Source organism: Pinus tabuliformis, chromosome 1_1, assembly GCF_031772625.1.
Source record: "Pinus tabuliformis cultivar Carrire ecotype Pingquan chromosome 1_1, CPIR1, whole genome shotgun sequence".
NCBI lineage: Eukaryota > Viridiplantae > Streptophyta > Pinopsida > Pinales > Pinaceae > Pinus > Pinus tabuliformis.
Window position 1 is genome coordinate 70,199,527 of NC_142297.1, and position 23,917 is coordinate 70,223,443.

The window sequence follows — 23,917 nt, forward strand, 5'->3', positions numbered from 1 at the left end:
AAACGAGAAAACAAGGCCAAAGTCCTGTTGAAGATGTCTGTGAAAGACAATGTCATTGCACACATCAGAGACTGTAAAACGTCCGCAGAGATTTGGACGAAAATCAAAAGTCTGTATGAGACCCAGAATGCAAACAGAGTTTTGGCTCTGAAAAGCAAGCTATTTTCAATGAAGATGGACGAAAGGGAGTCTGCTACTGCATTTGTCACGAGAATTAAGGATGTTAAAGACGGATTGGGGGCCATTGGAGTGGCGGTGGCTGATGAAGATCTTGTTGCAATTACAATGAATGGGATGCGTGATGATTTCCAAACCTTCATCACTGGAGTCCCGGCAAGGGAGAAAACACCCACGTTTGATGATCTCACTGCAATCTTGCAGGAAGAGGAAGAGCGACGGCAGAACCTAAATCTGAACCCCCAAAGTGACGATCTCGCGCTGGTGGCAAAACGACGACTATCTAAAGGGAAGCAGTCACAGCAGCAATCAGTCCAGAAAGGAGGAACAACACATAAACATCACTGTCATAAAGGTATGCTTGCAAATCATTCTGAAAAGAAATGCTTTTATTGTGGAAAAAAGGGTCATATACAGAGAGATTGTTATTATAAGAAGCAGGCTGATGAGGCAAGGAGGAGATAAGTAAATCCAAAACACAGAGGATATTTTGTTGAAGAAGAAGACTTCAATGATGAATTTCGACTGTTCACAGTCGACTGTGCCCTTTCAACATCGAATGAAGATGACATCTGGTATGTCGATTCCGGAGCATCCTCTCACATGACAGGTAATAAGGAATTTTTTGATAGTCTTGAAGAAATTATAAATGGATCAAAGATATATCTAGGGGATGATAATGGATATCAGATTAAAGGTCATGGGGTGATTTCAGTTAAGTTACCAAATGGAAAGATTAGTCACCTTTCAAATGTTTTATATGTACCTGGAATAAAGAAAAACCTGATATCTGTATCCATGATGGCTGATCAAGATATGCATGTCGAATTCTTCAAGACTCACTGTGTGATAAAGGATTGCAGGAATGAAATTGTTGCAACAGGCATGCGAGTTGGAAGCCTATACAGACTGGATGCAAAAAGTATATCAAAGCAAGCCATGGTTGCAGGAGAGTCGACAGCTGAACAACTCTGGCATCAGAGGTTTGGTCATCTGAATCTGCAGGATCTCATGTTGTTACAAAAGAAAGGCATGGTCGAAGGTCTCCCCATCTTTTGTAACATTCAGTTAAACTGTGATGGTTGTGCCTTAGGAAAGATGCACAGAGAACAGTTCCCTGTGCATGATAGGAGAAGGCAAAGGTCCCATGCAGACAAGGTCGCTAGGGGGAGCATACTATTTTTTGTTGTTCACTGATGACTGCACTAGGTATTCATGGGTTTATTTTTTAAACAAGAAAAGTCAGACTTTCCAATGTTTTATAGATTTCAAAACCCTGGTGGAAAAACAGTTTGGAAAAAGTATTAAAATTCTCCGATCTGATCAAGGAGGAGAATACAAATTAAAGGAATTCATGAAATACTGCAAATCTCACGGGATTGTTCAGCAGTATACAGTACCGCACACACCACAACAAAACGGAGTTGCAGAGCGTAAAAACAGAACCTTGGTGGAGTGCGCAAGGAGCATGCTGCAAGGTAAAGGTCTATCTAATATTTTTTGGGCAGAAGTGATAAATACTGTTGTATATTTGAAAAATAGAAGTCCTACCAGGTTTCTTGGCTTCAAAACCCCTTTTGAAGCCTTATATGGATTTAAACCAGCAGTAAACCATTTAAGAGTCTTTGGGTCAAAGGAATTTGCACATGTACCCAAAGCTGATAGAAAGAAATTAGACCCTAAGGCAGTGAAATGCATCCTTGATGGTTATGGCACAGAGTTTAAAGCATACAAACTGTTCAATCCTAAGTCTCGTAAGACATTTGCAAGTAGAGATGTAGTCTTTCATGAACAGGTACAAGAAAGGAACGCTGATGTTGGAGATGATTGGCACATTCCATTGCTGTTGGAGGAAAGCAGCGAGCATGAAAGGGAGCAGAAACAGGAGCAGAAAGAAGAGAATGAAGAAGAACAGCGAGAAGGTGAAAAAGCAGGCCCAGTTATTGCAGAGGAAAACAAATTTGAGGTAAGTCCCCTACCAAGGAGGTCAGGTAGGAAGACTCAATTACCATTGAAGTTGAGAAACTATGCGTTGATGTCAAAGTTTTTGAACATTATAGAGCCCTCTAATTATAAAGAAGCTAGTCAATTTGAGGAATGGAAAGCTGCAATGAATGAGGAGATGGAATCAATTCTTAGAAATAATACTTGGGAATTAGTAGAGCTGCCTAAAAACAAAACACCTATAGGAAGTAAATGGTTGTTTAAACCCAAAATTAATGCAGATGGAAGTATAGATAAGTTAAAAGCTAGGTTGGTTGCAAAAGGATACTCACAGCAGGAAGGTATTGATTTTGATGATACTTTTGCACCTGTAGCAAAGCTAAATACAATCATATTACTTATTGCTTTAGCTACTAAATGTAATTGGGAATTACACCAACTAGATGTTAAATCTGCATTTTTAAATGGTGATTTAAAAGAAGAAATTTACTTAGTACAGCCAGAAGGATTTGTAAAGCAGGGGCAGGAACAACTTGTTTGTAGGTTGAAAAAGGCTTTATATGGTTTAAAGCAAGCTCCCAGGTCTTGGTATGAAAAGGTTGATTCTTTCTTTATAGAGCATGGTTTCCATAGAAGCTTAAATGACCCAAATTTGTATACCAAGTACAATAATCAGGGGCAGATTATTTTGATTTCTCTATATGTGGATGATATGATTCTAACAGGAAATGCAGATGACTTAATCAGAGGAATCAAAAGGCTCATGGCACAAGTCTTTGAGATGAAAAATCTCGGAAGCCTTAACTATTGTCTGGGATTAGAAGTATTCAGAGATACTGGGCAAACTTTTCTTACCCAAGGGAAGTATGCTAGAAATCTGTTGGAAAAGTTTGGGATGGATCGGTGTAGATCAGCAGCGACACCTTTGCAGCAAAATCTGAAATTGAGCAGTGACGATGGCACTAAGGAGGTAGATGCCACAATGTACAGACAACTGGTTGGCAACCTGATATATCTTACAACAACCAGACCTGACTTGGCATACTCAGTTAGTGTGTTGAGCCAATTCATGTCGAAACCGCGTGAAAGTCACTGGACAGCAGCAAAAAGCGTGTTGAGGTATCTTTGTGGTACTGTTCATTTTGGTATTTTATACACTGATGTATCTGATGTTACTCTAGCAGGTTTTTCAGACTCAGACTGGGCAGGTAACCTGGATGATCGGAGGTCCATCACAGGTTATGCATTCAACATAGGTTCCGGGGTCATAGCATGGAGCAGCAAGAAACAGAGTACTGTAGCTTTGTCGTCATGTGAAGCTGAGTATCAAGCAGCAAGAAACAGAGTACTGTAGCTTTGTCGTCATGTGAAGCTGAGTATCAAGCATTGTGTGCAGCAACATGTGAAGCGATCTGGTTGAGGAGACTTCTCAAAGATGCAGGAAAAGAACAGAAGCAACCCACTTCTATCAAAAGCGACAACCAAAGCACCATCAAATTAGCATACAATCCAATGTTTCACAAAAACACCAAACATATAGACACTTAGTTCCATTTTGTTAGAGAGAAAATACAATCAAAAGAAATTGTTGTTGAATATTGTAAAACTTGTGACAATGTGGCTGATATTTTTACAAAGCCTTTTGCACGAGTGAAATTTGAATTGTTTAGAAAGATGCTAGGAGTCAAGGAGAACCCTTTCTCCATTAAGGGGGGGAGTTGAGAATAATTAATATTATTTTGATATTAATGGAGAAAATAGGTACATTGTTGTAACTTTCTCCCTAGTTTAGGATTAGTTCCTATAGTTATGGGGTTTGGGTGCAACTACCTATTTCCTAGTATTGTATTTAATGATGTAATCTTTGATTGATTGAGGAATAGAGTGGACGAGAGTGATCTCTCAAATTTTGTGAGTGTAGTCCCCAGGTACAGGCCACACCTGAGAGCTACATCTCTTTCTTTTCAATTCTGTTCACATTTTATCTATATCGCTGATGTGTGGGCATTCAATGGCTTCCCCATCCATAGTCTATTTCATAAACAGGAAATTTGGGAGAATCCTCGTCCCAACAAAGTAACGGCCTCCTGAGGTTTCTGGTAATAAACTTGAGAGAGGGCTCCCGCTTCGAAGGCGGCAGTCAACCCAATCTATCATAATATTGAGCTGCTCCTCCGCTATGCAGGACTTGATGAGTTCCTGGATGAGAGCGGCAGCGAAGCGGATATCTTGCCCCAGAAGCTGTTTCGCTCTGGTTCGGGCAATGCCCATGGATACGCAGTTCCCAAAAAAAGATGGGGGTAACGGCGGTTTTACTCGGCCTCTGCTATTAGTCATCATTCCAAAATCAACGGGCTCATTCTCTGGAACTTCTCGAGCTGTCGTTACGCATCTCCAAAAATGCGCGCTGACTGCAACAAACGAACTCAGAGCCCCGGCTCGTTCCTTCAGCTTCCCTATCATTTCTGCATTAAAATGAAAACGTGAAATCTCGAAGTCCTCTGTTTGGTCATTCACGGATCCCTGGACATTGTTCTTAGTAATAACGTCCGCATCGCTTTTGCTTACGTTAATTTCCGCACTCTCGGGCTGTAAATCATCGCGCATGAACTTCAAAATCTACGCTCCCTTGATATCGCCGATAGTAGCAATTAACGGAATATTCAAGGAGATCATGGTGTCTATGTATTGAATTTTATTTAGGGTAGAGTAAAAATCCCACGAGACGAGACTAAGTGAGGCATTTAACTAAGTAGTTGGAGATGAATGTATCGGTTTTATACAATGTTATTATTTCAAATTTAATAACAATATTATTATTATTATTTAATTCAGAGGACTCCAACCACTTACTTGACATCTAATTATTAAGAAACTTCACCTCTGGGATTTATCTCAGGTTCTCCGGTTTGTAAAATTATTTAATAAATTTAATTATTAAGAATTTTTATTTCTAGATTTATTATTATTTATTTTTTAAATTACATCTGCAACAAGATAAATTTCACAGGGGAGAGTGCCTCTCAACGCAATAAGTGTTCATATTATTCGATGAGAGGAGTAGAGATGGCTCCGCTAGGGTTTGATCTAGGAACCCTAGGCCTAGGGCCTAGCTGAAGCAGATGGCGCAGAGAAGTCAGCGAGGGTACAGGCTATGGGCTAGCTGGCAGATCCATCAAGGACGGACATGGCAGGTTTCGGTAGCTAGTGACAGCTGGGATCGGGTGGAAAGCGGGTTAATCGACAGCGACAAACGGAGGTTTCCTTTTCCCTGCAGGAGCTTTTTCGGGTTTCTGAACACGGCGGTTTGGTTACGGTTTCATTCTCTCGGGAAGGTTTTCAACCTGTGGTTTTACCCTGAAACGGCACTCGGAGGCGGTTTTGTGCAGTTTCCCTTTCGGGCTTTGAGCGCAAGTCGGTTACAGTTTTTTACGGGGCGCTTTTAACCATGGTAATTACTAGTGATTCGGTTGACCTGGACCCGGCCCCTGAAGATATACTTACTGTTTGGGGCAAGGAAGTCACGGAGAAGAATATTAGTGAAATTGTTGAGCATTCGAACAGTTTCTCTGGTGCGTTTTTTCCGGGAGGAGTCTCGTGGCGTCACAATCCGGTCAAGGGGCTCTTGGAAGAGAGTTTGGAACTCTCGAGCAGCTGTGGGGGAGGAGGAAGGCTTTCGGAGCCTTTAAGCCCTCACCATCATCTCGGCCCGCCGAAGGACAAGTTTGGCCCTCCTCCGGTTGGTAAGGCTTTCTCTCCTGCAAAAAACATTGTTTCATCGGGCGGTCTCGAGGACATAATCAATTTTCCCCAAATTCATGGAGTATGGAGAACGGTGGGTGGCGTACAGGGGGTGGGGAAAGTTTCGGGAGAACAGTTTTCTCAGGAGAAGGTAAAAAGAAAGTTGCTTTCGAACGATCGGCTGCCGGGTATATTTGATAGGGAAGAGGGTAATGCGGGTCTCTACAATCCTTCGCCTGCGGGGGTCCTCTCAAACCCTCCGCAGCTCGAAAAATCTTTGCATGATGGACATTCAGCTCTAGGAGAGGCGGGCAGCCCTGTGGAGGGTCTGGTTGATCCATCACTGGCCAATGAAAACCAAAACCCCAAGGGCGTTGGGAAAACCCTTGTGCGGGAGGAGGACGGCCTACTTTCGTCTGATGAGGGAAAGGCTCCGGAGCCGGCAATAGAGAAAGTAGAGGAAAAAAGAAAGAAGGCAAAAGAGTGGAAAAAGAAGCGGGTTTCAAATCTGGTTCTGGGCATGGATGTCCAGGTCGAAGAAGCATTGGAGGTTGCTGAATGCACTCTTGTTGGCAGAGCAAGAGGGAGGTACGTATCTGGTAAATTTTTAAGGCAGTGGGCGGAGAGTCAATGGCGGGAGACACCAGCAAAGTCCTTTAGAACTGATACGCTGCTTAAAGGATGGTTCAGGGTGAAATTCGACTCAAAGGAAGCCATGGAATGGGTTGAAGCTCGGAATTGGGCTTTTGGAAACAGACCGGTTTTCTTCAAACGATGGACCCCCATGTTTGATGCAGCGAAGGAGAAAGTTGATGAATTTCCTGTTTGGGTTCGGGCCCCAAATCTTCCGCCGTACCTATGGGTGGACTCAGTCTTCAAATCGATAGGAAACCATTTAGGTACTTTTCTGGATGTGGATAGATCTTATCTGCATACCTTTGAAAGGGGGGTTGCAAGGATTCTGGTGAGGCTCAATCCATCTGAAGGACTTGTGGAATCGTTTCCTCTGCAATACAAGGAATTTGTCTATGAACAAATGCTAGACTATGAACTCTTCCCCTTCAGATGTCATGTTTGCCATGAATGCGGGCATTTAGCGAGGGACTGCCCTTTGGGGAAAAGAAGAAGGGGGTTTCAGCAGAAGGTGGAGGATTGGGAGGACTTGTCGGGATCACCCAAATCTCAAAAGAAAGAGGAAGTCCCTGAGGAGGACCACCAGGACGGAACCCCTTCCTCCCAAGCAGTCGAGGATGAGCAGCAGAAGGAGGAGAGCCCCGATCACCGATCGGATGATCAGTCAGGTCGAGCGACCCCTGCGGCAGAGTCGGCTGGACCTTTGGAGGATCCAGCTCCCGGTATGCAGTTCTCTTCTTTTATGTTCCCTGTAAATTCTGTTTCGTGTAATGATGATAAGGTGGCAATCTCTTCCAAGTTGCAAAATTCAGAAGAACTCTCTCATAACATAGAGTCTTTGTCGGAAGCCATCCCGTCTTTAAATCTGAACAGTGAGGTGTTTCCAAAGAACAACCTGGGAAAGGGTTGTCCCTCTGCCACCCGTCACTATAACTTAAGGTCCCTCCATAAGCCCTCTGCACTAAACAATGATTTTCAGGAATCGGTGGGCGGTCTAAGTCCTGAGTCTTCTAGGGGTCCTTCTAAGAAAGGTAGAGGTAGGAAATCTTTATTATCAAAGACTCAAGTTAAGGCAAAGTTTGATGTGGCTGATGGGAAGCAAATGACGATTCCTGGGGCGCTTAGAGCAGCGAAAACCCCTGAGGCGGTTTTTAAATGATCTGTCTGTCCTGGAACTGTAGGGGTTTAGCTAGTAAGCCCAAAAAACTAGCGCTAAAAGATCTCATTACTCGACATCATCCGGATTTTGTTTTTCTTCAGGAAACCTTGGGCAAGGGAACCGATGTCGAATCCTCATTGCGTTCTCTTTTACCGGGGTGGTCTTTTACTGCACTCGACGCTGCTGGTCACTCTGGAGGCCTTGCTATAGGTTTCAGGGTCGGGAGATTAAAGATTCAAAACAGTTGGGGTTCGGATCATGTTTTGGGTGTGGAGGCTCTCTCGACTGAGTTTGACCAGCCTCTGATGCTTATTAACATATATGGTCCTTGCCAGGGCAGAGTTTCTTTTTGGAATATTTTTCTATCAAAAGAGATCCTATGGAATAAGAATTTGATTATTGGGGGTGATTTAAATTTCTCCTTGGGGATGGCGGAAGCTTGGGGACCCTCCGCGAGGGAAGATCCTTTATCTGATTTCTTCTCAAAGGCCCTCCAGAATGCAAAGTTGATTGATGTTAATATTATAAAGGCAAAGCCGACCTGGAGGAACAGAAGAACGGGCGAAGATAGGGTAGCTAAGAGATTGGATCGTTTCCTCATAAATGAAACGCTGGCGACTTTTATACCTTTGTTCCGACAATGGGTGGGGGATGGGGGAAACTCGAATCATTTCCCAATTTTCCTTGAACTCTCTAAGCCCCCTGCAAAGCCGGCTACTCCTTTCAAATTTAATGCTTCTTGGCTACAGGAGGAGTCCTATCAACAACTTTTCAAAAGCACCTGGAGACATTTGGGTCCAAATTCTCAGGTCAACAAAGGAGGTCATTTTATGGAGAATCTGAAAAGGCTTAAGAGAGCTACCATTGATTGGGCTTCTGAGAGAAGGAGGAAACAGGATGAGGAGTTGGTAAAGATTGAGGAGGCTCTTGGGATTCTTGAAGACCCTGACTCAGATGCCTATGCGTCTCAGGATTCAAAAGAGAAAATATTGTCTTTAGAGAGGGGCAGAGCAAAGATTTTGTTGGAGAAAGAAGAGGAGTGGAGATTGAAAAGTAGGGCCATTTGGTTAAAAGCAGGGGATGAAAATACTAAGTTTTTTCACAATTATGCAAAAGGACGGAAAATTGCAAACACCATCTGGAAGATGAGAGACCCCGAAGGCAGGGAGGTGTCCTCTTTTGAAGCAATCTCTTCTTTGGGGAAGAATCATTTTCAAGCCCTCTTTTCTAATCCTGGGGGGATCTCTTTGGCTGAAATTATTAGAACAGCTCAAGCCTTTCCAAGATTTGTGGATGAAGAAGATGCAGAGTTCCTCTTTAGAGAAGTGGACAAGGAGGAAGTTGAACGTGTTATTAAGGCAATGCCTAAGGATAAAAGCCCGGGCCCGGATGGCTGGACGATAGAACTTTTCACTTATTTTTTTGATATTATTGGTGATGAGCTTACTGAGGTGGTGGAGGAGTCCAGAAAGAAAGGTGAAATTTTCAGTTCTTTCAATGCTACTTTCATAGCACTTATTCCAAAAAATGAGAATCCGGCTTCTTTTGAAGATTTCAGGCCTATCTCCCTTTGCAATACAATTTATAAGATAATTGCGAAGATTATTGCGGTGCGCCTGAAGCCCTTTCTATCTGAGTGTATCTCAAGTGAGCAGTTCGGGTTCCTGGATGGTCGGCAAATTCACGAGGCAATCGGAGTAGCACAGGAAACCATCCACAGTATCAGACAAGCAAAGAAGAAAGGGGCTGTTTTAAAAATTGATCTGTCCAAGGCCTATGATAGGATTGACTGGTCCTACCTAAGATTATTACTGACGCACCTGGGGTTCAAAGTAGAGTTCATAAATTGGATTATGGGGTGTATTACAAATGTCAATTTTGCGGTGCTGATTAATGGGGCGGCCTCTCAATTTTTCAAAAGCCAGCGAGGTCTGAGACAAGGGTGTCCGCTGTCTCCACTTCTCTTCCTCCTGGCAGCAGAGGGGCTGAGCAGACTGATCTTAAAAGCAAAACAGTCAGGCTTGTTTACAGGTTTGGAGGTTGCTGTAAATTTGTTCATTTCTCATCTATTTTTTGTTGATGATATTTTGTTATTCTTAAATAGGAATCTAGATGAAGTCAAAGTTCTTAAAGATATCATTGACCTGTTTTTGAAAGCCACAGGACTTCAAGTGAATCACAGGAAATCTCATTACATTTTGGAGGGTTTCACTAGGCAAGAGGCAAATGCAATTACATCCATCATGCCTTTTGAAACCTGTCCGATGGATGAACCTTTCAAATACCTAGGGTTTTGGCTAAAACCGTCCTCTTATCGCAAACAAGATTGGTACTGGTTAGTGGCAAAGATTGAGCAGAGGATTTCGCACTGGAGTTACAAGTGGCTCTCAAGAGCTGGCAGACTGACTTTGGTCAATTCAGTCCTTCAAGCCATTCCTGTTTTTTGGGCAGCACTGACTTGGATTCCCAGAGGGATTATTCATAAAATCAGGCAGATTTGCAGCAGATTCTTGTGGTCAGGAACAAAGGAAAATGCTGTGCTTCCCTGGGTCGCTTGGGACAAGATCGCTAGACCGAAGGAGTGGGGAGGTTGGGGAGTCAAACAGCTAGTGGATTTCTGCCAATCCTTGGCGGCAAAATCAGGTTGGCGAATAGTAGTGGCAGAAAATCTCTGGACCAGGGTTGTCAAAAGGAAATATATTGATCCAACCCCATTGGAAGATTGGATAAGAAGCCCTAACAAAAAAGGGAGAAACTGCTCGGTCATTTGGAAGGCAACCTTGGATGCTTTTAAAATCATAGAACAAGGACTAGCTTGGCAGGTGGGGAATGGTGAATGTGTGCGAATTGGTAAGGACCCTTGGGTTGGGTGTAATGAACATTTTGCTCTTTCTCCTGGTTTGCTTGAGCAACTTGACGCAAAAGGAATCAAACAGCTTCATCAGATTGCAAACCCGGGTCTGTCTTCCATTTGGGGGCAGGGATGGAAGTCAGCTGAAGATTTGGATTTGGATCTTCGTTGGCGAGAAGAATGGAATGATTTCATTCAAGAACTTAAACGTTCGAATGTCAGATTAAAGGACTCTCATGATTCTCTGGTCTGGGCTCATGCAGAAACAGGTCGTTACTCCCCAAAGGCTGGATACGACTTTTTGATGAGCAGAAAAGGGTGGGAGGCCCCGGTTTGGTGGGCAAAGCCCCTCTTCAAATTAAAATGTCCCAAAAAAGCCAGAATTTTTCTCTGGTGTGCGTTAAAAAATAAAATCCCCACTTGGGATATTCTTCAAGCTCGTTTCCAATTGGGGCCGAGTAGATGTCCTCTTTGTAAAGAAGCCTCTGAATCGATCCATCACCTCTTTGTAAGTTGTCCTTTCTCCTTGACAGTTTGGGAGGAAACTTATAAACTCCTGAAATTTTCAGGGAAGTGGGATGGGGCAACCTTATCTGCTGCATGGGAATACTGGTGGTCTCACTACCCTGAAAAAAATTTGAGAAATCTCCCGCCAATTGTCTGTTGGGGTATTTGGATCTCCCGAAATGGCTGCATCTTCAAGGGGAAGGTCACCCCTCCTCCTGTCATTGCCCTTCAAGCCTCAGCTATTTTTGCTAGTCTTCTTGAACCTGAGGGTCCTCTTTCTTCAAACAGGCGGGCGGATTTTACTATCAGAGAGGGCATCCCCTACGCTTTTTTTGACGGAGCCGCCCAGAATAATGTCACGGGAGCTGGAATCATAATCCATCTCACTCCTTCGCATTCCCTAAAAGCCTCTGTAGGACTTGGGTCGGGTACAAACAACTTTGCAGAATTATCTGCCTTAAAATTACTCCTTTGCTGGCTTATCCATAGAAACATCCTCACTGTTCAGATTTTTGGTGACTCGGCAAATGTGGTTCATTGGGTCAATGAGAAATTTATTTGCAGGAATTATATGTTGTTGCCCCTGCTGGAAGAAGTAAAAAGTTTAAAGACTCATTTTAATAGCTTCACCATTGCTCATATTTACAGGGAAAATAATGAAGAGGCCGACCGGTATTCTAAAACAGGTCTGCAGCAAGCTTTGGGAGTTTGGAGGATAACGGAGCAGTCTCAGGACCTGATCCGTGTGTCGGATCTCCCTCCTTTTTCTTAGTCTTTTGTCTTTCTTTCTTCATCGTGCAGTTCTGATAAGCATGCTCCTGAGATAGCAATGACTGTGTTTTAAATACTTTCTTTATGTAAAATCTTAAATGTTTTTTGTTTTTTGGGCTGTTTTCCTGTTTAAAAAGGAGGCCCAGGACTTTATGGGGACAGTTATAAACCATATTATTTTGAAACGGCCGCTTCAGGCTGGCAAACAGGAGAGCACAAAATGTCTTTTGGTCTAAAAAGACATGGCTAACTCTGGTAACTCAGTAGAGAAAATTTTCTCTGTGGATCTTGAAAACACTGCTGAATGCTCACGCATTCTTTTTTTGTAGCTTTTTTAGTGCTCTATTAATAGAAAAGCGCGGTATTTTTTCCTCGGAAAAAACAAGATAAATTTCACATTATTTCAATTACTAATTAAACTACTCAATAACTTTAAATTTAATAATATAGATATAATTATATAAATTAAATAATTAATAAATATAAATAAATAATATAAAAATATATATATCGGTTTATCCTTATTAAATATTTCAGATTAAATATCTGAAATTTTAAATTATTAATATAGCTATATCAATTAATTAATTAATTCCTGCAATAGAAAATATATTAATAAATGACTAGTTACTTGTATCCATGTTTAACGTTTCACTTGGTTGGAAGGGAAAATCTGACAAAACTGTGGTATCAATGCTCTGTAAACAAAGGCATAGACGTTATATATATGATTTTTAGTGGATGATTATATTCTTGTAAAAATTGTTGAGAATATTATCAAATATGGTTGTGGTGCAATAGGCTATCTTTAACATATAGAAACTCTTTGTTATGTGTCTTTTTGTATTGGCCAGGTTCATGTATGGTTGGTATTTATTTATTTAGGTGGTTAAAATTAGTATAGATTTAGTTTAAATATAAATCTAATATGGGTATATGAGTTAAAAGAAATTTAATTTTTATATATATGATTTTTTTATAAATTGATATTATTTAAATATTTTGTATAGTTATTTAATTTTTTTTACTTTTAAATTTTTCATAATTTTTATTTTAGTGGACATGAACAAAATTTCAATTTAATTTTGATAATAAACAAATAACTTTACACATTATAATGCGTTGTAAAATAAATTTCTCACCTCAATAAAAAGCTAAATTTTTTAGTTCAAAATTTTAGATACACATTATTAGTTCAAGCTAACTGTGTCTGAGTGTAACTGCGACTATAGAGCCATTGACAATAGATAGGTTGAATTGTCCTCCTTTGTCAGCAACGTCGGCTTTAGATCACCTTGCCGCAGGCAAAACTGCGATGTTCTGAACGATACTTCTAGTGGCGAGGTGAGGTTTGTCACGTTTCAGGCTTCCGTGTTAGTGTTTGAAAACCTGTTTTTTTATTGTAATTTAGTTTCATGTTTAAAATTTCTTGTCCATATATATATATATATATATAGTTTTCTGAATGTGGCAAAACTTATCAAATTTAGGTGTCAAACCAACAGTGAGGACAGTCATCTCTGGTTGAGGACAGTCATCTCTGGTTGCTATCCGCTAATGTTGGTTTGATTCATCACTGTAATAACCCGTTGGTGGTCCGTAAGGGAGCAGGCTTTCACTCCTACCAAATGCTTTTAGGTCTTGGGCCGTTAACCTGTTTCCTTAAATCCGAGGAAAACGAGCTCTTAGCCAAGCAGAAACAATTTTATGGCATATCTGGATATTTTATTGATAATAGTTTTTTTTTTAATTTACCATTTTATATTTTAAAATTAAAAATAATTAAATATTAATAATTTGATGTTCAAAATGGGTAAAAGTAACTAAAAGTTAATTAAAGAAATAAGGCTATAAATATGAAAATCTAAGTGATGTATATGATCTACACTCCGTTTCTTTAATTCAGAAATGCAAGTTTAAAAACAATGTAATTTAAATGGTTATCACATAATATGTTATAATCACTCAACTATAAAATAATATGTTACTTTTTATGTTACCTTTTTTTTGGTTATATTTTAATGACTCACATATAAAACAATAAAAATAATGGGACTTTTTTAACAGTGGTAAAGTATATTGTATTATTTTTTAAATAAATAAATTAAATTATTTTGTAATATATTATTACTGAAATCAATAAACTTTAATTTATGTTTTATATGTTAAAATAAATACAATTATTTGATTTTTTAAAGAAATATTTTATATGTAATACATTTCATATTATTTAAAATTGGTGTTATATGTTTTTTTGTTAATTTGACTTAGGGTAGATTTAAATTTTTAGTCCAATAATATTTCATAATACGCTTTATTGAACTGTTTCTATAAGAAAATTAGTATTATATGTTAAATTACATAACGGTATTTCATACTATTTTGAAATTAAAATCAATGTACTTATATTTTCTTAGTATCATTTCTAAAATCAACCCATATAATCATATAATCATTGAAATCAATGCAATCTAGCATTATTGAAATCAACTTAATTACATAATTACATAAATACACATAGACATATTTAATATATAGCATTTATTACATAAGTATTAAACTGAATATGTCATACTATCATTAAAATTAATGCATTATAACAATTCCAAGTTGTATATCTATCTACTTATCTGTATATTTTTGTAAATAGAAACATTACTAGTAAAAAACAATATTTTTTCTTTTTTCCTTTTGTTATTTTTATAACATTTTAATTACATTTTTTTTTAATTACAAATTTCAATAAAATAATCATCATTCTCAAAGTTATTTATATTTCAAAATTATATATATAGAAACACCATTAACAAAAAAAATAATCTTTTGTTTGTTTTCTTAATTTTATGCAATTAATTATATAATTAAATTTTAATTACAGTTTCCAATAAAATAATCATAATTTTTAAAAATGTTTATATTTCAAAAGTATAATTATCAATGTTCAAATATTTGTAAAACTATAAATCCTAGTGTAAGATCATAATTTTTAAAAATGTTTATATTTCAAAAGTATAATTATCAATGTTCAAATATTTGTAAAACTATAAATCCGAGTGTAAGATTATATTTATAGTTAACTTTTTTATAAGAAAAGTACAGAGTGTGTCAATCTATTAAAAATAAGTCACTATGAAATATAGAATAATATAATTGAATTATAGATGAATAGAAATCAATGATATATTGTATTAAGTAAACTTTTTTTAATAGATTTGATTGAATTAAAGAAATATATATATATAGATATATATATATATATATATATATATATATATATATATATATATATATCTTTTGTGGAATGTATTTTTTTAGTGAGGCACATTATGTTAATAAAGAAGTGGTTTTGGATGTGTTTCTGATGATGTGATATGCTACGTGTTCATGGTTTTATTTTGGTTTTGGTTATGTCATCTAAAATTTTGGAGACATTCTTTTTATTAGGTTTTATTTTTAATGGGTGGCCATAGCCAATGAATCGCAGTCTTGTTTCAACACAATGCATAGAATAGTTTTATTTTTTACTTTTATTAATGATTCTTAAAACCACATAATAATGCTTTCATAAATACATCTTCGATGGTCAAATTATTCTTATTTGTAGAAGACTTAGAGTATTTATTGAATTAAATGTCATGGTTCGCATGAATACTGCTACTAAAATCAATACATTCAAACAATTTTATTTTCTTGTTTAATATTCTTATAAATAAAAAATTTCTTACCAAAAGCTTTTTTCGATTGTTTTTTATTTATTTTATAATTATATTGCTTACTCCATTATAATTATAATTTTTAATAAAATATTTATAATTCCGAAAAATGTTTGTATTCTATAATTATAATTCCCAATAAAAATTTAAGTAGTGGAATTATATTTCTAATCCCTTAACTCAGTGTGTAAGAGTATCATAGAATATAGAATATATAAATCAATTTAAATAAATCACTAGAAACCTAAAATATTATTAGTTACTGTAGAAAAGATTTTCAATAGGGTTGTAGTTATCCGTAAACCTTAAAAGCATTGGTTGTGTTAGATGTATTTTTGATAACTGTGTGAGAAGGATCATTAAAGGAAGACTTTAAGATAAGTTGTCCAATTTTACATAAAAACTTTTTTTGCCTGGGTTTAGAATATATTATTTATATATTAATTATTATAAATTCATTTATATTGATCTTATTAGTTTCATATCTGTCAGGCCAGGGTAACTCCAGAATGGGCAGAAGAAAACTGATTGATTATTTCATTAGATAACTATTGTTTATATACATAAATGAGACGGATCAGTTCATCTTCTTGATGACTGTTCACGTTCCAGTTTACCCAACCGCTGAGGATTAGGTGTGAACATTCCCCCCCTTAATCTGAAGGGATGTTGGTGAGTCCAAGCATCGTTCTGAATCTTTCAAGCTTTTCTCTTCCAAGCGCTTTGGTGAAGATGTCTGCAATTTGCTCATTTGTGGAACAATGACGGAGATGGATTGTTTTGGCCTCAACATGATGTCGGATCAGATGATATTTAGTATTGATGTGCTTAGTATGATCATGGAACTTTGGGTTCTTGGCCAACTTTATTGCAGAGGTGTTATCAATCATGAGTGGAGTTGATTGTACTTGTTTTACCTGCAAATCTTCAAGAATTTTCCTGAGCCACACAATTTCTTTCGTTGCTTCAGCTGCTGCCACGTATTCTGCTTTTGTTGTGGAATCTGCTGGAACTGATTGTTTGCGTGATCTCCAGGAGACAGCTCCTGATCCAAGACTCATAGCATATCCTGAAGTAGATACCCCAGTTTCTTTGTCTCCATCGAAGTCTGAATCAGAGTATCCAATCAAGCTGAAGTCGTCCACCTGTGTATACTTGATTCCAAGGTCTTGAGTTCCCTTCAAGTACCTTAGAACTCTTTTTGCAGCAGACCAATGTCCCTCACAAGGCTTTTGCATAAACCTGGAGAGGATTCCAACAGCAAATGAAATGTCTGGTCTGGTAGTAGTGAGGTAGATGAGACTTCCTACAAGCTGTCTATACTTTGTTGCATCCTCAAATTCCTTTCCTTCAATAGATGTGAGCTTAAAGTTTTGTTCCATTGGAGTAGAAAAAGGATTGCACTCTGTCATGCCAAATCTGTTTAACAAATCTTCAATGTATTTCTTTTGAGAAAGAAATATGGATTTTGGATGTTGGGTTACTTCAATGCCAAGATAGTAATGAACATAGCCCAAATCAGTCATTTCAAAACTTTTTCCTAATTCTTTCTTTATGGATGCAATATAGCTTTCATTGTTCCCTGTCATTAAAAGATCATCTACATATACCACAAGATATACAACTTTTTTGCCAACTTTCTTGACAAATAAAGTTGCATCATCAAGATCAAAATGATTGAAGTTGAGTTTCAGAAGATGCTCAGTTAGTTTTTCATACCAGGCTCGTGGTGCTTGTTTGAGGCCATACAAGGACTTCACAAGTTTGCATACTTTATGTTCATGTCCTTTCACAGCAAATCCTTCAGGCTGGGACATAAAAACATTCTCTTTTAGATCTCCATTCAGGAATGCAGTTTTTACATCCATTTGATGGACTTTCCAACCGTTCTGAGCAGCTAGTGCAAAGAGTGTCCGGATGGTGGCCCATTTTGCTATGGGGGCAAAAGTTTCCTCATAATCGACCCCTTCCTTCTGTGCAAAACCTTTTGCCACAAGCCTAGCTTTGTGCTTGTCAAGTGAGTCATCAGCTTTGTATTTGTTCTTGTAGACCCACTTGCAGCCAATTGGTTTGGTTCCAAATGGAGGATCAACCAGCTTCCAAGTGCCATTCTTTATGAGGGCATCATACTCCTTCTGCATCGCTTCTTTCCATTCATCATGAGAAGCAGCTTCTTTGAAGGAAGTTGGTTCAAAATCTGTAGACAAGTTCAATTCACAATCATAAGTAACATCCATATCAACAGGTGAATTAGAGTTATCTACATCACCTCCATCTTGTCGGTTTGTATTTTTGGTTCCTGTTTTTCCGATTTCATCAGGATGAACACTTTCAAGTGTCTTTGTCAGCCACTTTGGGGGACCTTTCTGAGATGGTCCAGGCTGCTCTGTTGATTGAGTTAGGACTGAATCAAGATTGAGTCTCCAAATTCTATCAATTACATCACTTAAAGGATCATCCGGTGTTGGAGTTTCATGCAAGGGAGATTGTTCTGCAGAAGAAGATTCCACATGTTGATCTAGTATAGGAATCCCCCCTTCAAGATGTGGAATCTGATTATCAAACTCTTGAAATGATTTAGTTTTTATGAATCTATCCAAGCGATCAAGTTTCCGCTCAACAACACTGTCAGATTTGGATGATTCAAGAAAAATGACATCTCTAGATACAACAAACTTTTTATTTACTTCATCATAGAGACGGTATGCTTTAGAGGTGTTTGAATACCCCAGGAAGATACACTTACGACTTCTAGCACCAAGTTTGTTTCTATGTACCTTTGGTATTAAAGCATAACAGGTGGAACCAAAAATCCTGAGGTGTTTTACCGAAGGAACATGTCCATACCACAATTCAAAAGGAGTCTTGTTTCTTATAGTACTAGATGGACATCTATTCTTTATATATGCAGCACATAGAACAGCATCAGCCCAAAACATTATCTTTACATTTTTGAAGAAAAGCATGGATCGTACCATATTCAAGATTGTTCTATTCATTCTTTCTGCTACACCATTCTGTTGGGGATTATAAGGTACAGTTGTTTGATGTTTGATCCCATGTTGGCGAAGATAGTTTTCAAATTCATTTGATGTATATTCTTTTCCATTATCAGTGCGAATAGACCCAATATGAGATTGTGCATCATTTTCAATCCACTTATGAAAATCCTTGAATGTTTGAAAAGCATCAGATTTGTTCTTCAATAAATAAACCCAACACATTCTGGTGTAATCATCAATAAATGTCATGATATATTTATTTCCATTTGCAGAAGGAACAGGCATTGGACCACATAAATCTGAATGAATGAGTTCAAGCTTCCCATGTGCTCTTGAATGTGAATCATGAAAAGACTGTTTGCTATGCTTTCCTAGAATGCAAGCATCACATTGCTTATGTTTTCTAGGAATTGTAGGCAAACCAGCAACACCATTTTTCTTTAATAAGCGGACACTGTCATAGTTTAAATGTCCAAATCTAGCATGCCATAATAAACTTGATGGAAGTGTACCTTCTTCATGATGAGAAATATATGAGAAATGTTGTGCATGAGCAGAGGTTCCTTGCAGTTTAAGAAGTCTTTCTTCTTCTATTCCCCTCATGACAAGTGAGTGGTCAGATGCCTTTCTTACCTCAAGCTTTCCATCAAACATATGAATGGAGTGACCTTGCTGGCGGATGTGGACCAAGGACAACAAGTTTCTCTTGAGCTGTGGGAGATATAGAACATGATCCAGAAGAAAGTCTGGAAGACCAGGCAGTTTAAGCCTGATTGTGCCAAGCCCTGATGGCTTGATTTTTGACTGATCTGCAAAGTATACTGCTCCATCAACATTGTCAATGAAATCTTCAAAAAAATCTTTCCTATGAGTCATATGACAGGTTGCTCCTGAATCAAGCAGCCAATCATTTTTCGAAGAAGTAAGTGAAGCATTAAACAAATCTTCATTTACTCCAATGTTACATTGTGCCTCAATATAGTGAGTGGATTCAGGTGCTTTACCTTTGTCTGTATCATCAGTTTTACCTTTCTGCTGATTTCTTCTCTGCTCAATTTTGTCCCATGGAAGCTTGCATGTAGAAGCATCATGTGATCCATTTCGTTTGCAGCGAATGCAATGCAGATCTGCTTTTTCTGCTTGAGAGTGTCTGCCCCCCGTGCCTCTGAAGTATCTTCCTCTTCCTCTTCGTCCACCTCTTCCTCTTGTAGAATCATGAGAAGGATGCTTTTCTTTATGAGCAAGGCAGACAGTCTCTTCAGAAGATTCAGAGACTGTCTTCTTTCCAAAGGCTTTCTCTCTTTCAGCAAACTTTTTCACAAGAGAGTCAAAGGTTATATCTTTAAGATTTCCATTTGCTTGTAAAGACTCAAGATAATTGGAGTAAGTAGGATAGAGTGCCTTAAGAAAAGCAATAAGAGGGATATCCAGCTCAACTTTAGTGGATTTGATATCATGCATTATGGATTTAACTTTAGATGCAAGAGCAAGAGGATCATTATTTTTCAGTTCAAGAGTGAAGAGTTTAATCATGAGCTGAACAACTTCAAGTGCAGAATGTGAGTCATAGAGTTCTTTGAGTTTTTGTAAAGCTTCAAAGGCAGTTGAATATGATGAAATATGGCGACTTACTTCTTCATTTACAGATGCTGCGATTAATGCATATGCTTTGCTGTTCTTGTTATCCCAAATGACGAGCTCTTTGTCTGATGTAGGCTGTACTGGGTCATTGTCTCCTTCTCCGACACACACTCCCTTCCACAACTCATTGTAGATGAGGGTGTGTTTTACCATCCGGGACCATTCAGGATAGTTCTCCTTGCCAGTGAGAACTATCCCTACCATAGAGATGATTGAATGCATTCTGTAAAAAAAAATGTCTCTGCTGATAAAAACCTTATGTCACAGCCTTATGCACTTTATTTTCCTCTAACGTTTGATAGAAGCATCAGCATCACTTCAATATATCATGCAATACTACTATGTTGAAAAAACGCATAAGGGATATCTTCAATATATTACTTCAATATATATCAATGCAAAACGCATAAGGGATATATCACTTCAATATATATCAATGCAATACTATTATGAAAGCAGCGCAATATGTAAAAATTTTGAATGATACTGCGCGTTTTAAACTCTCAATCTTCACTGTTTTAGCAGATTGAGTCTCTTGCAAGCGCAGAGACAGTATGCTCAGAAAAGAAAATTTCCTCCTCTTGCGCCGAGTAGAACAACCCTTCCACCTCAATTCCGCAGCTTATCAACAAATCTCCTCTTCACAGATTTCTGTGTCTACATGTGAAGCAACGGGGCATATATAACCCAGGTTCTGCGTGGGATGTCGAGCAACGACACATATATATCACAGATTCTATGGCTATGATTGTCCCGCAGATTCGCAAAAACCACGAACAGGCACCAAGGCACCACCATGAATAAACACCACCACACTTCAGTTGTGTCCACAAATCCACGCATCCACCAGCGTTGACTGCTTCTCTGATGTTATACGCACTTAAGTAGTATAAAGACGAAGGTTTATACATATATATAAACAAAATCCATCAGAGACGACCTCATTTCAGAATATATATATATTATATTGGAAAACAAAGTATTTGTATAACCAATATCCAACAAAGTATTTGTATAACCAGATAATCAATCTGCTACAAACGCCGGCTCTCCAGCAATGTAAGCGGAGCTACAAATGCCGAAAAATACAGTCCGGCCTCAGAGCTCTACTTGTTTCCCACAGACGGCGCCATGTCAATTTATTATATTTCTTTCAACTTTATGAAAATGAAGACACACTTATCAGCAACAAGAACTTGCTCGAGCGGCTTTCAATGAACCGGGAATTTACATCCAGACCCTCACAAACACATCTAATACCCAGCACCTCACAAACGCATTGAAGCCCTATTATTTGAAAAATTCAAATCCTTATCAAAACCGAAGACGACATGATGACTGTAACAAGCGTAATGTTGGAAACACAACCCAAGACGGCAAATCCCCACTAAATTTTCTTTCGGTTAACCAGAGATTTCTATTGTCAGATCATACCAGTCTTTAGCCGGATGTGTTCGAGGCTTGATGTGGAGCGCTTCAGGTATCTTGACGGTTCAATTTCAAATGTCAGATCTATGCAGGTCAGAGACAAGCGTTGTCACGCAGAGGGCATTAAAGCCGTTTAGGCAGAAGAAGCCGTGTCAGGCCAGACAAACGTTCAGGCCAGGCAGATGCGTTAGTGGACAGAGCCCAGAGACGCTGGAACGATTTTGGATTCTGGGTGAATTCAGGGCAGCGCAGGTGTGGCAGAATGACAGAGCCGTTTGAGGACAGAGCGCTGGCAGAGGCAGAGGCGTTAACCAACGGATGCAATTACACTAAAACAGGAAGGCAGAATATGGGACAAAGGAGTTACAAGGCACGCCAGAAAAAGGAACATGGGACCTGAGCTTTGATACCATGTCAGGCCAGGGTAACTCCAGAATGGGCAGAAGAAAACTGATTGATTATTTCATTAGATAACTATTGTTTATATACATAAATGAGACGGATCAGTTCATCTTCTTGATGACTGTTCACGTTCCAGTTTACCCAACCACTAAAGATTAGGTGTGAACAATATCAATAAAAAATAGAAAAGACCCATTTTAGAATATATTATTTATATATTAAATATTATAAATTCATTTATGTTAGATCTTATTAGTTTCATATCAGTAAAAATAGAAAGGACTCATTCCTATATGCAACATGGTTGCCTATGTTACCCACAATTCAATTACCAAGTTTCACTTCCAATATGATGCAATCGGCATGAATCCTATATTTGTTACAATGTATAGGATTGCTTACTCTCTTAATTCCATGTTGGGTATGTTACCCATAATTCAATTATCGTCATTTTTATAAAGTTTGAATCAAATTATTTTCAATCCAAATTCAAACTGGGTAATTATGATTATAACAATAAAATCATAATTTGTTTCATTGTGGTAGAATCTATTTGCATACCTGTACTGAGAGGAGCGGTCCCTCGTAGTTTTCATGCTTTGAACCATCACGGGTGGGAACAAGTTCCTTGAAAAAGTTTTTGTGACGAAAATCATCTTCTTCCAGCTTCTCAAAAGCTACATCAATCCATGCTTCAACGAATTCCACGCCGCCATCGTTGCAGTCAATTTCAGGCCGACGCGTCTCTCCTGACCCTTTGGTGCTCAACCGACCTGCAACTGGATAGAAATCAACCAGAACTAACGACAGGCTCCTCTTTAGCATATCTGTGACCCTAGTAAATTCCATCTCTGGATTTATTTTATAAAACAGAAGGGAATGAGCATTAATGACGGGAATAAAAATCAAATCGAGGTTGGAGAGGAACATGCTATGCTTCACAGTGGAGATGGCCGGTGCCACTGTTGAAACATTCAAGATCTTTACCTTTATTGGCTCTTCGGCCATGGTCGTGGGCAGCTTACAGATGTGCCTATTGCTGAGAAAACGTTCACAGAATAATAGATATAAATCTGCACACACACGAAGCCATTGCGTTTATCTTTATAATAATTGCCAATTTGGGATAATCCACATGCATTTGTGGGCATAAAAAAGCCACGCACAATAACAATAATTCACATGAACATTTGTGGGACAATGTTTCAGATTTGTCAGGAAGATTTAAATCCGTATTTGAAAATTTGATAAGTTGACGTTGTTCTAAGGATTTTAGATAAAATAGTTGGAAGGAACTAATTCCAACTACCCACATTATTATAGCCGCTAGAATTTAACAGAAGTTTTAAATGCAGGTTCTAGAATCTATTGACAAATGGGCAAGCTTCCTGAAGAAGCCACCGCCCCATCGAACTCTAAAACTTTCTCTGTCATATATAAATACTTATTTAATCAACAAATAAAAACAAGTTGTTGAGTGCTGAGTTAGAGTCTCAACTCTCTGATAAAAATAATATGTATTTTCTTTTAAATTAGAGTCTAATTTTATTAGATTTCAGAATTTTGGAAATATGAAGAATACAGAAAAAGTTAAATAATGAATGGTTCCAAAATATTTCAATAAGATAACTCATAAAATGTTGCCATTAATCTTAACCCACCTCTTCAGCTAATTTAGCATCACAAGTTTTCCACGAGTCACCTGATAATCTCAATGACGTCCTTGTGATGTCAGGGCAGTGGCTCAAAGCCAATTTAGTAGCATATTCTTTACACGGTAAATCACCTGATAAACTCAATGAAGTCCTCATGATTCAGGGCAATTCCTATTTCCACCCCCATAGCAAAGTTAATGCTATGGGGGTACCTCTGTCAGAGCCCGGCGACAGCCTCGACGGCATCGACCATACCTTTCCGGCTGCCCAGCAAAAAGCCCTCTCCGACCTGC

At 38.4% G+C, this 23,917-nt stretch overlaps 1 pseudogene; it reads right to left on the minus strand.

Annotated features, from left to right (window-relative positions):
• Positions 1-4,129: 4,129 nt before the first annotated feature.
• On the minus strand, positions 4,130-23,061 carry LOC149211622 (hydroxycinnamoyltransferase-like; annotated as a pseudogene).
• Positions 23,062-23,917: the final 856 nt, after the last annotated feature.